The sequence below is a fragment of the Apis cerana genome, linkage group LG13, assembly GCF_029169275.1.
Source record: "Apis cerana isolate GH-2021 linkage group LG13, AcerK_1.0, whole genome shotgun sequence".
Classification (NCBI taxonomy): domain Eukaryota; kingdom Metazoa; phylum Arthropoda; class Insecta; order Hymenoptera; family Apidae; genus Apis; species Apis cerana.
Genome location: NC_083864.1, coordinates 978,410 through 991,997, shown reverse-complemented (window position 1 = coordinate 991,997; position 13,588 = coordinate 978,410). Strand labels below are relative to the sequence as shown.

At 21.4% G+C, this 13,588-nt stretch overlaps 1 long non-coding RNA gene and 1 other non-coding gene across 5 annotated transcripts in view; one reads left to right on the top strand and one right to left on the bottom strand.

The window, feature by feature from the left end:
• Positions 1–939: 939 nt before the first annotated feature.
• The window catches only part of LOC133667189 (uncharacterized), a 62,435-nt gene continuing 49,786 nt past the window's right edge, over positions 940–13,588 (bottom strand). For 2 of the 4 annotated variants that reach the window (XR_009832443.1, XR_009832440.1), the window contains exons 3-6: positions 8,009–8,224; positions 6,517–6,853; positions 6,071–6,399; positions 4,603–5,974 (exon numbers count right to left, since the gene is read on the bottom strand). This is a non-coding gene — a long non-coding RNA (uncharacterized LOC133667189). Of the gene's footprint in view, positions 1,067–4,602; positions 5,975–6,070; positions 6,400–6,516; positions 6,854–8,008; positions 8,225–13,588 lie in introns of those variants that run through there. The other 2 variants (XR_009832441.1, XR_009832442.1) reach the window with 2 other exon arrangements.
• On the top strand, positions 1,617–1,690 carry Trnan-guu (transfer RNA asparagine (anticodon GUU)). Its single transcript has one exon. It is a non-coding gene; the product is annotated as a tRNA-Asn (tRNA).

The window sequence follows — 13,588 nt, the reverse complement described above, 5'->3', positions numbered from 1 at the left end:
AATATAATTACATTTTTTGTTTTTCATTTCATTTATTATATAAATATAAATATCATTTATTTTTTACTGTTTAACAATATGTAACAATCTATCTCTTTTTATATAGCCAATATTGAATATCTTTTTTTTTCCAATTACTGTTGGAAATTTTTTACAGGAATGATACAGAGCATTATCCATTACAATCATTGAATGTTCTTCATTTTTTTATCATTTTTAATCATTTTTGAAAATCATTCCTCAAATTTTGTTATTTATTCTTATTATTTCTTCATTTTTAATTTAAAATTTTTTTTTCAATTCAAAAGACAATATACTTTCCATAAAGTCACTGATTAATACATGTAATTGTCATGTTTCCTTTTTACGAAAGAATTTTTTAAACCAATTGATAAGTCGCTGGAATATAATCAAATTCTTCTATATTGAATTCATCATATATCTTATACTGATCCAAATTTCATTTAAATATGACGATTGATTTTTCTTAATTGAAAATAATTTCTTCTCCAAACGATTATTTCGTATTTATTATTTAAGAAATTATTCCATTTTCATCAAGCAAATTTAAAAATTAATATTTTTTAATAATTTACGATATGAATTTATATTATGATATAAATGAACTCTTCTTAAAATTAAGTAAGAGTCAATATTTATAATTTTTAAAATTTTTTTTGTCGATAATTCATTTCAATGAAAAAATTGGTGAATTATTCCAATGATATTCTTATTAAAATCGTCTATTTTTTAAAAAATGTTCTAATGCCTTTTCGTTCTCTTTGAAAACGATGGATTGATAGACTGAAAATTAAATTATATTTTTCTTAAATATTCGTAAAATATAATTATATTTTTTTAAAAAAGTAAATATAATTACATTTTTTACAATATAATTAAAAAAATAAATAAATATAATTACGTTTTATTAAAATATATATATATATATATATTTCTTATTTCTCAAAAACTCTTGCAATTTTTATTATATTATCAATTGATTTTTCCATATTCATTATTTCATTTTTCTTTATAAATATTTAAGATGATATTCTTCTTATTTGCACTAAAAAAAAAAAATAAATGTTCCTTTAGTATTTTTTAACGGATGACATGTCAATGTTTTATAATTCGTTCATAATCAAAATTATGACATAATAAAAAGGTAAAAAATGTAACATATACTTCGAATGCTTGTAAAAATGTGATCATTTTTTAAGTCTTTTCTAGCAATTACTTCAAGGAGGAATAATCTTTCCTCTATTGAAGAAAGAAAAAAATGTATCCTCAAAATTTCTTTGTGGTCATTTGAAAATTATGTAGATTTCTATCTAACTTTACATACAAAAATCTTCGATAAGAAATCAATTTGACCTAAGCTTAATAAGAATAAAAATAAGTTTCATAATATTATATCGTCAACGAGATATTTATAATAAAATTATCGTAATATTCTATTTGGATATTATTTATATTAAAAGTTTTTAAATTGTTTTTGTGCATCAGTATTAAACATTTATAATATTTCTTTATATATTCTTATAACATTTTTTTGTTTTAATTTTATTTCCTTTAATCATATATAATAATATAATTAATATACGACAGATCACGTGGCCTCCGTGGCGCAATCGGCTAGCGCGTTCGGCTGTTAACCGAAAGGTTGGTGGTTCGATCCCACCTGGGGGCGAATCAATTTTTTATGCAATACGAAAGGAGATCTCTTAAATTAGATGAAGATGGAAATAAACATAAATGATATTATTTTCTTAATATTTACATTAAGAAATGTTTTTTTTTTCTCTAGAACAATTGTGGAATTGTTTCTTTACTTATTTAATATAAAGATAATATTACGATAGTAAAGAGACAATTATTATACAATATAAATTATGAAAAATACTATGAAAAATATATATAAAATTGAATACTATTTGATGCAAGAATTCGTTACTTCAAAAAATTTTTAAGTTGAAAATTGATGTAATATCCAAACCTTATTAAATATATCCTTACTGATTTGGAAGTATGGATGAAGATATAGCAACATAAATTATCAAATATAATAACAAGTATACAAAGATACTCTTTGTGTCGGTTCATTATGGTTTCCTGCTATTTGAAATACATGAGAATATATTTATGGATATATATATATATTATATATATATATATATATATATATATATATATATATATATATATATTTTATGGATATTATTCATCAAACGAAACAGAAAATATATTGTTTAAGATAAAGATTTAGATAGAATTTAAGATAGAGTTTTTATTAAAGTAAATCAAACATATTTTGAAGAGTCAATAATCTTTCTCAATATTCTATCATTATTATATTATTAAAATCTTAGGAAAACATTAATGAAGAATAAAGTATTGAAAAAGATATATGGCTTCATATGAGAATGAATGATTTTCATACAAATCTAAAAGAAAAAAAAGCTAATCTAATCTAATCTAATTTAACTTAACCTACTCTGATCTAATATAATCTATAATATCATCAAATTATGAAAAATTATAAAATAATCAAATTTTGAATATATTAATAGATAGATCTTATATAAAGTTTATTAAATTATTATAAAAAAAAAAGTAACAAAACACTGGTGAATGAAATTATAGTATTATAGAGAGAAGACAATATAAGTTTTTATAAAATTAAAAAAAAAAGTAACAAAGCCAGAAAAGAAATATGTTAAGAATGCATCCATTTTAAAAGTTCCATATAAATTAAAAACAAAATTTAAAATTAGCATGGAAGAAATTTATGTGTAATTAGTTAGATAAAGATTCTTAGGAAAGATCTTAAGAAATGCTTGAGAAAGAAGTAAAACAATTGTTCTGATAAAAGATGAAATATGATTATTATATTATTAAATAAATTATTAAATCCTTATAAATTAGGATATAAAGAGAGAAGAATATGCTGAAAAATAGATGGAACAGTTTTCATTGATAAGAAGATTATTGCAAAAATTTGCAGATTCTATCCAAGAATGATGATAAACTGTTGAATGATAATACGATTATGGAAAGAATTAGAAATAAGATAGAATTGAATCTTTTATCCTCATATATATTACATTGATATCTTTTGGCAAGAGAGTACAGTAAACCGTACTCCAGCAAATGTGATATATATATATATATTGGTGGCATTTAATAGACGAATTTAGTCAATTATACGAATACGTGATTCGATTACATATTTATGTAGATTGGCTTATCTCGATAGAATCTATATTTCTTCTGAATGTCAACTTGAAAATCAGACAATTGTTGGTAAATGAACTTATACAATACAACTGGACTAAGAGATTTCCAAAGATAAATTGGAACATGAAATTGAAGTTTATCTTGAGGTTAGACTTCTTATGACACAAATATTAATAAAACACGTTTTTAATAATTTTCGTTTTAGAATCGAAAAATTCACAACAAAAATGTGCTGCAATTGTAGAATACAGAGAGATGATGCCGAGCATATCCTTTTCATATAGATTGGATTTGCGGAGACTCTGAAGAAACAATTTTGGAATTGAGATGTCATCATACAATCTTATGAGAATCTTTCTAAATAGAAATAAAGAAAATTGGAGAATTCTGTAATAGCATAATGAAAAAGCAAAAGAAGAAAAAAATATTAAAAGACACAAATCCATTAGAAAGAAAAACGATACTTATGTGTAGATATATAAATCGAATATAATTTACAAAATGAATTTTTTCGAAGTATATCATTGTTTATTATATACAATTATTTATTCACATATTTATTTATTTATTATTTGTTTGTTTATCTATTTATATCATTATCATCACATATATCATTTATTTATTTATCGTTAACTATATATCTGTAGCACGACGAATATTATCTAATGTTATCATTATTTATTTAGTAGTATTATTTTATTTTGATTTAATGATCTGTTTTAAGATAACGCTTGCAGATAATTCTATCACTTCCTAAAATAATGCTCTCATATTCTCGACAAGTGATGGATTCACCATGTTTGCTTTGCGACCAGGAAAAAATTTTTAATACATAAAAAATGTCTAAAAAAGACTTTCCTATATTCTATATGAATCAATAGGTCATAAATACATAAGAGCATTTTTTCCTTCTCGCGAAAAAAAAATGCAAAAAGTAGAATTTAAATATATTATGTAAACATTTTCCCAATTCCTTACATGTGAGATATTACTCACTTTTTTCAAATGAGTTTTGATTTGTTTGATACTTCTATAATTTTTATAATCTACAAAATATAATAAAGAAATAATAAATTAAATATAAATTTCTTTTTATATCATTATGTATTGAATTTATTATTTTTGATTTTTTTATACAAGAGAATATCTAATTCATTTAATTGATTTCTGAATGAATAAAGTCATATCGACTAAATAATGTAAAATAAACGATGTAAATAATTCAACAATGCGTCGGTCGATAAATCAATAATAAATTCAAAGTAAATGGCTTTGATTGTGAAACAAAGAAAATATATGATGTAAGCTTTTCAAGCTATGCATATTAAAAAAAACTCGTATAATCGAAAATAACAAAAACTCTGGTCAAAGTTACATGATTAACACATAAATTGTCTATTCGATAATTAGTTAATTAAATTTTCTCTGAAAGCACTTCATGCACTAGTATACAATTTTTCTAATGATTTATCTATCAAATAAAACACAAAATTTTGTTAACGTGTAATAATTTAACAGGTTCATATTTTATTATAAACAAATGAGATGCCGACAAGAAATTTTTAGATGCTTCTGATCAGAATAATTTGCAATCTGAATTCGTCGATGAATGGCTAATCAAAAAAAATATTTCATTGCATTATTCTAATTAAAGATTTCTTTGCTATTTTTAATTATCAAGCGATCATTAAGAACTTACATTCTAATCACTAATTTTACTGTTCCTATTAATTTTTACTTGAATTTTGTCAATGAATTTAAGGAGTACATGTTGATAATTATACAGTATAATTCGATATGTAGAAAGAATATTGAAAGAAAAGTACATATATTCACAATAAAAATAAATAAATAAAAAGAAATTGATGTGGTTATGTGCCATATTACTCTCAGATACTTTGTAACAGAATTATATATAAAAGAATAAATATATATATATTCTGATTTTTATGAGTATGATCTTATTGTATTTTTTGTATGAACAATTTTACACGTACAATTCTTTGTATCATATCAATCATAAATAATTGAAGTAAATAAAGATATTTAACTGAAAACTTTTCGTGTTTTGGAGAATGCCATGATCGCTAATTTTGCGCAATATTGCAAAACGTATTTATTTTTTTCATTGGATTATTTATTGCATGCTTAGCATTTATAATATGAATTTAAATTATGTACTATTTATTTTTCACAAAAATTTGTCAATTATGTTATTGTTATCTTGACTTTTTTTCTATTTTTTTTTATAAATAATTCAAATCAGATTTATTTAACTATACGTAATCTAATATTCAGGACAGACTATCTATATGATAAAAACCAATCTCAATATGACTATATGTGGTGATACAGTGAACAAATAAATGGTTATTTTGTTTAGTGACATTGTACAATGTTACATGCAATGTGGTTTGAATAATTTAAACGATCAGAATTTAAAGATCTTTTTTTACGAATTTTTCAGATTACTATGGCTTGAGATAATGATGATCTTGTAGGCATACAATGAAATCATATCCGACCTGAAATGACCGGTGCAATGGCGCATACCAGAAATCTTATATATTTAATATTGTACTTTGATTATATTCATCTTTATAGTAGGCTAGAATCCATAATTTATTTCTCGAGGAAGTTGAAATCCAAAGTGATAGTGATTCGTCGAAACTCAAGAAAGATTCGATTTTAATTTGAAATAATCCAAAAAAAATTTACCGCATATATGATGAATCGACTGGAAACAGATGAAAATTTTTTTAAATGTGAGTTTTTATATATTTTTTATGCTTTAATAAATTTCTTCGAATGAAAAATTAAATTTAATACTTACGAATTCTCATATGTCGCTTAGCGAATCTTTCTCGAAATAATAACTTGATGATTTCTACGCATTTAAAATAAGCTTAAGCTAAAAAGAATTAATCACATTTTCTTCTTTAGTTCCAGACTTTTAACATATATATTCTTCCGTCGATGATCTGCAATTGAAATATGTATTTTCGAAAGATTTCTCTTTTTCAAATTGTGCATTTGGTTATTCAGGCCTAAATTTAATCCATATATTTTCAATTGCATCTTTTTGAATCTTCTAAGCAAATCCTTGACACGTTTCTCAAATATAAATACCTCAAATATAAGAATATTCGTTGTTGAATAAACCTACGAATAGTTTGAAATTTGAAAAGAATAAGTTTAATTTTCAAATCCATATATTCATTATTCAGAATCAATTATACACAATATAATTGAAAGAAATTGAAAGAAAAACAGACTTACTTTGGAAAAGACGCAATTGAATTAATAATGTTAACATGCACTTTCCAAATATACGGTAAAGATTGCCGTGCTTTAATGCTGAATTTTTCAGTTTCCAGAAGAATATTCTCCTTTTTTTTCAAATTATCTGCTTCCAGGATTCTTGATAGATCATGTTGAATATACACTAAACTATGCTGTCTTAGAAGATGTTCTGTTTATCTTATAATGATCCGTTTTATTATTATAATGATAATATGTACTATCTTTTTTCTCGATATAAACAATCGTTTAAGTCTCCAATGAAGTTTTAGTTCTGTTAAGATGACATCTCATACGAAGAACCATTGATATAATGCTTGGAATAATAAAAAAAATGATTTTAATTATTTTATTTCAAAAGATCAATTTATATTAGATTTATAAAGATTAATTTTTAATTTTTTGTCATATTTCATAAAAACAATGTATATTTGAGTGATAATTCTTGTTTGTGAGTTGTTTAAATTCTACATTTTTGATTTTTCCATGAGGCAATTGTTTCGAACGTTTTATGTAAAAAGGATAAGACATACGGATTTGTTGATTCTATATATTACGAATTGACAAGAGAAAATTTGTCTTAGTAACCAAAAAAAAAGTAGCAAAGGAAAAAAATTATTAATGAAAGATGAATAGTAAATCTTTCAAATTCACTACACGAGCAAACAAAAGTGATCCTATCAAACAATTAGGTTAGAAAACACTACAAATCTAACAAATAAACTGAATCTTGAAAATAGATGTTAAGAATATTGAAAAGTAAATGTTAAAAATAAAATTATCATGATTTTATAAATTCATGTTATGAAACATGCTTAATAATTTTAAAATCCTATTTTAAAATAAATTAATGGATAAAATTGGCTATAAGTTTAAACAATCATGAATTACATTTTTATGATACATCAAATAATTAATATTTTGTCAATTACTGTAATGTTTTTTCCAAAGTTTGTTATAATTTTTGCTCTAATAATTTTAACTTTTGATGTATCATAATTAATTATCATTAATACAACATTTTTTTCTTTTTGTAAATTTTTATACATATATTTCAAACTTATGTTAATAATTTTTTTATCGTAAAATAATATTTATTTAGAAATAGAAAACTTGATATAAATTCATTTTAGCAAATGGAATTTAAATAAGTGATAGTTTAATTATCGTAGTTAAATGTTTTTTTTCATTCAATTGTTTCAGTATGAATTCCGAGATGGACCATAATAATATCATATTCTATAAATATATATTTTATGTATTTTATGTATTTTCTTTAGAACAATTATTCATTTCAAATATTAGATATTTGAGATGAAATCAAATCGAGTATAACTATACCAACTATTTTTTGATAAATTTTGATTTTCAATATATATTTTTGAAAAGTTTAAATCAATTTTTAGATTCCTTTTGAATATAATAAAATTAAGAATTTTAGAAAAATAAATTGTAATATTTCATACTATACCTTTTATTTGTGAAAACAATAGTATCAGGTAGCGATCACCACAGTCGCGATTTTGACTGAATCATTGTATAGATGTCACTGCAATCCATTCGCTCACAATTTTTGTCAACCATTATAAAATAGTTCCAAGCGCCTCCGCATTTATGATGAAATCAAGTTGTAAATATGTATAAAACCAAATCCAATGAAAAAAGTTCATTATATAGAATGTGATTGCTACTTATAAAAGATAATATACAAAAAATTATATATAAGCGTAAAAAACATTATAGTATGATTCTATATTTCTGAATCAATAAAAATATATTTCTGATCAATAAATAAAAGTTCGTGCAAAAAATAATCCATGGATTGAATCGATGTATGACATCTTTTTAATGTGCAAAATAAGTTAATAGTGAAAGTAAAATGTATCACATTGAAACATTTGTTTTTCATCATTGATTCATCATTGATATTTATCAATGGTTTTGAAATTCAAGACACGTGCTCAATTTTTTAATAAAATATGCATCATATAACAATAGTGTTTTTGATTATGTTTCGAAATTAAATTAAAATCTATCAATTGTCTTGAATAAATAAAAAATTACAATGTTTGTATATAAAAATATTCGTTATGTGCAATAAATGAAGTAGAAATTATAGATTATAAATATATCAAAATATAATGAGAAATAAAAATAGCAATAAAAAATAGTAGGAAGAATACATCGAAAGATTATTTCATACACGAGCGAAAAAGATTCCAAATAACGGTATTTTCAATAAATTAAGAATTGATATTGCAACATTTATATTTATATCAAATAACTAATTGAGCATTTATTAACGAAGAAATTTTTGTTAAAGAAAAGAAAGTTATTGTTTGAGTTTATTTTTCAAATGAAAATAAAATTATATAAAATTACTCGTCAAATAGAAATTAATCACATGACAGTGCAAAGAATAATTTGAAAAGGTTTACGATTTTTCGTCAAGACTTTGATAAAATAAATATGATATGTTTATGCTGCTGAATGTTTCAATTGTAATACCATGATATAAAAACTATGGTTTTTGGATAATGTATTATTTACAGAAAAAGGCAATATTAAGCATTCTCAATTAACAGGATGCTAAGAAATATCATAAATGATTGAACGATTTAATCAAAAACGATTTAGCATCAATTCTACACAGAACAGAAATTTTTGGCAATAAAATTATCATTAGACACATTTATTTGTTCAACGATAAAAGGCACAACTTATTTACGATGTTACCGTTCTTCTAATTGTAAGTGAATTATGTAAAATTATATTACGTTACAAATATTATTTTATTTTATACGATAATACATTATTTCATTTATATATCTGCATTACAGGTAATATTACAATTTTTAACCGAAATATTTAGAATAATATCTGTATAACTTTTGCTTATTAAATTTTTTTTCCGAAATAATTGAAGAAAATACTATAACTTGTACTGTCAATACTGTAATAATTCATATAAATATAAATATACAATTTATATTTGACATTAAAAAAAATAAATACGCTTTTAATTGTATTCGATTAATGCAAAATATAAAGAAATGAAAAAATTTAACGTAATATAATCAAGTTACAAATACTTCGGCAATGATTATGTAATAATAAAAATACAAACATTCCAATAAGTATTATCATGAATGATGAATGATTTATCATGTTTTTTTGAATTTGCAAAAGAAATAGGAGACAATAAAACTACGTAGTAAGTATATTAAAAATATAATATTTGTAAAATACTTTTTAATAATAAAATTCTAATAATAAAATTATTATAATAATATATATATATATATATATATATATATATTAATATATATTATTATAATATTATAATAAAATTATAATATAAAAATAATTTCTAATAATAAAATTTCTATTTCTAGCACGTTCAAAAAATTTTGGAAATTAAATTTTTACTATTAAATATAGAAAAAAATCCATTATATCTAAGAATGAAAACATAAATTTGAAAAAATTTATGTTTTTATGCAAATAAAATATCGAATTATATCTCAAAAATATGAAAATATTCATAGAAATTTCTGAGCTAATTTCAAGCAACATTTTGCTTTTGTAAAAAATTTTCATTTTTATTGTTTTGTAATGAGTTATTACGAAAAAATTGACACGTAATCTAGTTGATGGTAGCTATGTGATTATATACATCTAATGTTGAAGAATACATTGAATATAACAAATATTTTTTTATCGATAAAAAATTATATCACGAATAATATATAAATTGATTAATTACTTTTCGTGTAAAATGAATAAATCAAATTATTCGTCATTTAAAATGAATATATAAAAGTATAATATAAAAAGAAAAAATATAAAACTTTTTTAATGAACAATCAATAATGCATATATGAATTAAAAAAAAACAACATTTATTAAATTAAAAGAGAATTTATTGATAAATAAAATTAATCATTTATTCAAAAATTCAGATATCTAATTCAAGTTTTAAAAAATATTTTACTATTATTTTCTTATATATTTATAAATTCATGATATATTTATTATTGAAACATGCAAATGTTGAAAGCTAAAAACTGTTTATAATTTATTAGTTGAATTATGTCGATTTCATCTATAAGTATTGTAATAGTAGTATCCATTCAAATGATGAAAATCATTTTCACTCATCAGAAATTCAACTCAAATTTTAAAAAATACCATTACAACTTATATTAAATTAAAAAGAAATTTATTAATAAATAAAATTAATCATTCATTCAAAAATTCAGAAATTCAATTCAAGTTTTAAAAAATTATCAAACCATTAGGTCATTTTCTAATATATATATAAGTTTATAATATAAAATTTATTAAAACATGCAAATATTGAAAGCTAAAAAATAAATTCATAATTTATTAGTTGAATTATATCGAATCCATCCATAATTGTTGAAAATGATAAAAATATTTTTTAAACATTTTCAAAAATGGCAATCAATCTTATTGATTATAAAATATCTTATTGTTATAAAATTTTTTATTATAAATATATAATAAATATAATATATAAAATAATATAATCTCTATTATATTTCTAATTATAAATTTTACATTTTCTGTTGAATAAATTTATTTTATTTCTATAAATTATTTATTTTATTATTTAAACTATTTATTTTATAATTAAAAGTTGATTGCATTACATTGCATTTATAATTTATAAAATGAAAGAAAAACTCATTAATATTATATTTTCATATTCAATTTATATTCAATTACTTTTTTTGTACTGAATTTAATTCATTAGAAATATAAAAGTAATTTAATATAATTTAAATTATATACTAGGTAAAGCCAAAATGAATTATAAATTAAATTAGAATTTTTTCTTATAAAAATAATTTATTTTTTTTTAATTATATAATAAAATTCTATTCATCGAATTTTTTCTCAAATACTCCTTTTAATCAATACATTTATGAATAATCAGTATATGATGAATTTTTCTTCGAAATATACCAATTCTTAATTCATATGTTAATAAAATATACCAATTCTTAACTCGTGTTAAGGCAATTAATTTAAAATTTATAAAATGATATTGCGTGAGATCAATCTCACTATTTCTCATTATTTTTCACTATTTTTAAAAAAAACTATTTAAAGAATTTACAGAACTATATATTTCTTAAAACCATTTCAACTAGAATATGAACATTATTTCGAAATAATATTTTTTTAACCATATTTTAAACAAATATCATTCTACACTCGAAGAAATTTATTAAAAACATTCGATCAATTTTCTTGAGAACAATAAATCTATATGCGATATTCCTCTCCAATTTAATTCTTTATTAAAAATTCTTATTAGAATTTTCTTTAAATTGGAGATCATATAATCACAAAACCAAAACCAAAAAAATAAAAAAAAATAATAAATGTAGAAAAGATCCAAATGTACTTAAAAAATTAAAGAAAAGTTGTGAATTTTTAAACTATTTGGATTAAATAAAATTTTCAAGTTTGTGAATTGAGTGAATTTTGTCACAATGCACATTTATCATGCAAATAAATATAAAATATTATAATATAATTGGATATAGCTTATAATGCTATGGAAATGCGACATCTGCGGCTCGACTATATCAAGAATTACATCAGAATAATCACATTAGCAACAAAAATTTTGAATTACAACAATGAAATCTATTTACTATTAATTAATAATAAATATTCTTATTTTGTTCAGATTGAATAACGCTTACATTTTCAAAGAACATAGATTATATACATATAAATATTTACAAAATTTGCATTCCCAGAATTAACGATGAACATTTCAATATTCGAGATAGCTGTTAAGAAAAATGGAATAGAATTTCCCATTTTCAAATATTATATTTATAATGAAGCGTTTTTTATACAAGATCACAATTTTAGGAATGAAGTCTGTTTATGCTACGTTCATGTTCGCAATGCAAGTCCACTGGTTTATCATTTTATGAGGTTAGTAGTTCGTAAGGATCGTATATATTTCTAGATAATCCAGTATATAAAATATCCATATATAAAATATTTCTAGGAGATATTTTTCCAACACTCCTGAAACAAATTCCATTAGATATCCGGAAAAACATAATCTTTCAGCATGAGACTATAACGTAAGAAATATCCTGATCTATTTATGAAACTTTTGAGATATATAAATTGATTAGATAAGATCTTAGAATTCTAAATATGAATTTTTTGGAATTTTTTTTTACTGGGGATACTATATAATTCATCAACATCGGCAAAAGAAATGATTAACAAAAATTCATATTGTCATATCAATATTAATATTATAATACATTCAAATGAAATATACGATGAACAGAAGTTATAACAGTAACAGGATGTTACTGAGAGTTATATCGAATTTTATAAGAAAATTAACTTAATAAATTTGTCAAATTATATTTGTCAAATAAGTTTGCTCGTCAAGGTTACGGAAGGATATTCAAAAGAAGATAATATATTTCAATATTCGAATTGAATTTTCAATGAATAACTTATTTTGTTAATTGGTGAATTGTTTTTTAATTTCATGCAGATGCACATAATGTATTTTATATTTATTTTTTCAAATATGTTATTTATCATTCATTTGTCAAAAAATGCTTTTATATTCTTTTCATAATTTTACATCATTCATTTTGACTCGAATTATTTAATTAAATTCAATTTATTCATCTTATAATAATTAATCAATTTATTCGTTGTAATTCGATATAGATCTTTATTGATGAAAAAATATTTATTATATCGCGCTCTGTGATTGGCCAATATTGTCATTAACAAAAGCATAACGAAAATTTTTGCAAAAAAAAAACCGTTTTTTGAAATTACCTTAAAAATCTTCAGTTAATGGCTGTTTCTATATTTTTGAAACTTCCAAATATATATATTCTATAAATATTCATATCATGTGTATTGATTTAATAATATAGAGTACGAATATTATTGATTTAATAATATAGAGTACGAATTATGCACGAAATAAATAATGAGAATGATGTAATTTTAAAATTTTCAA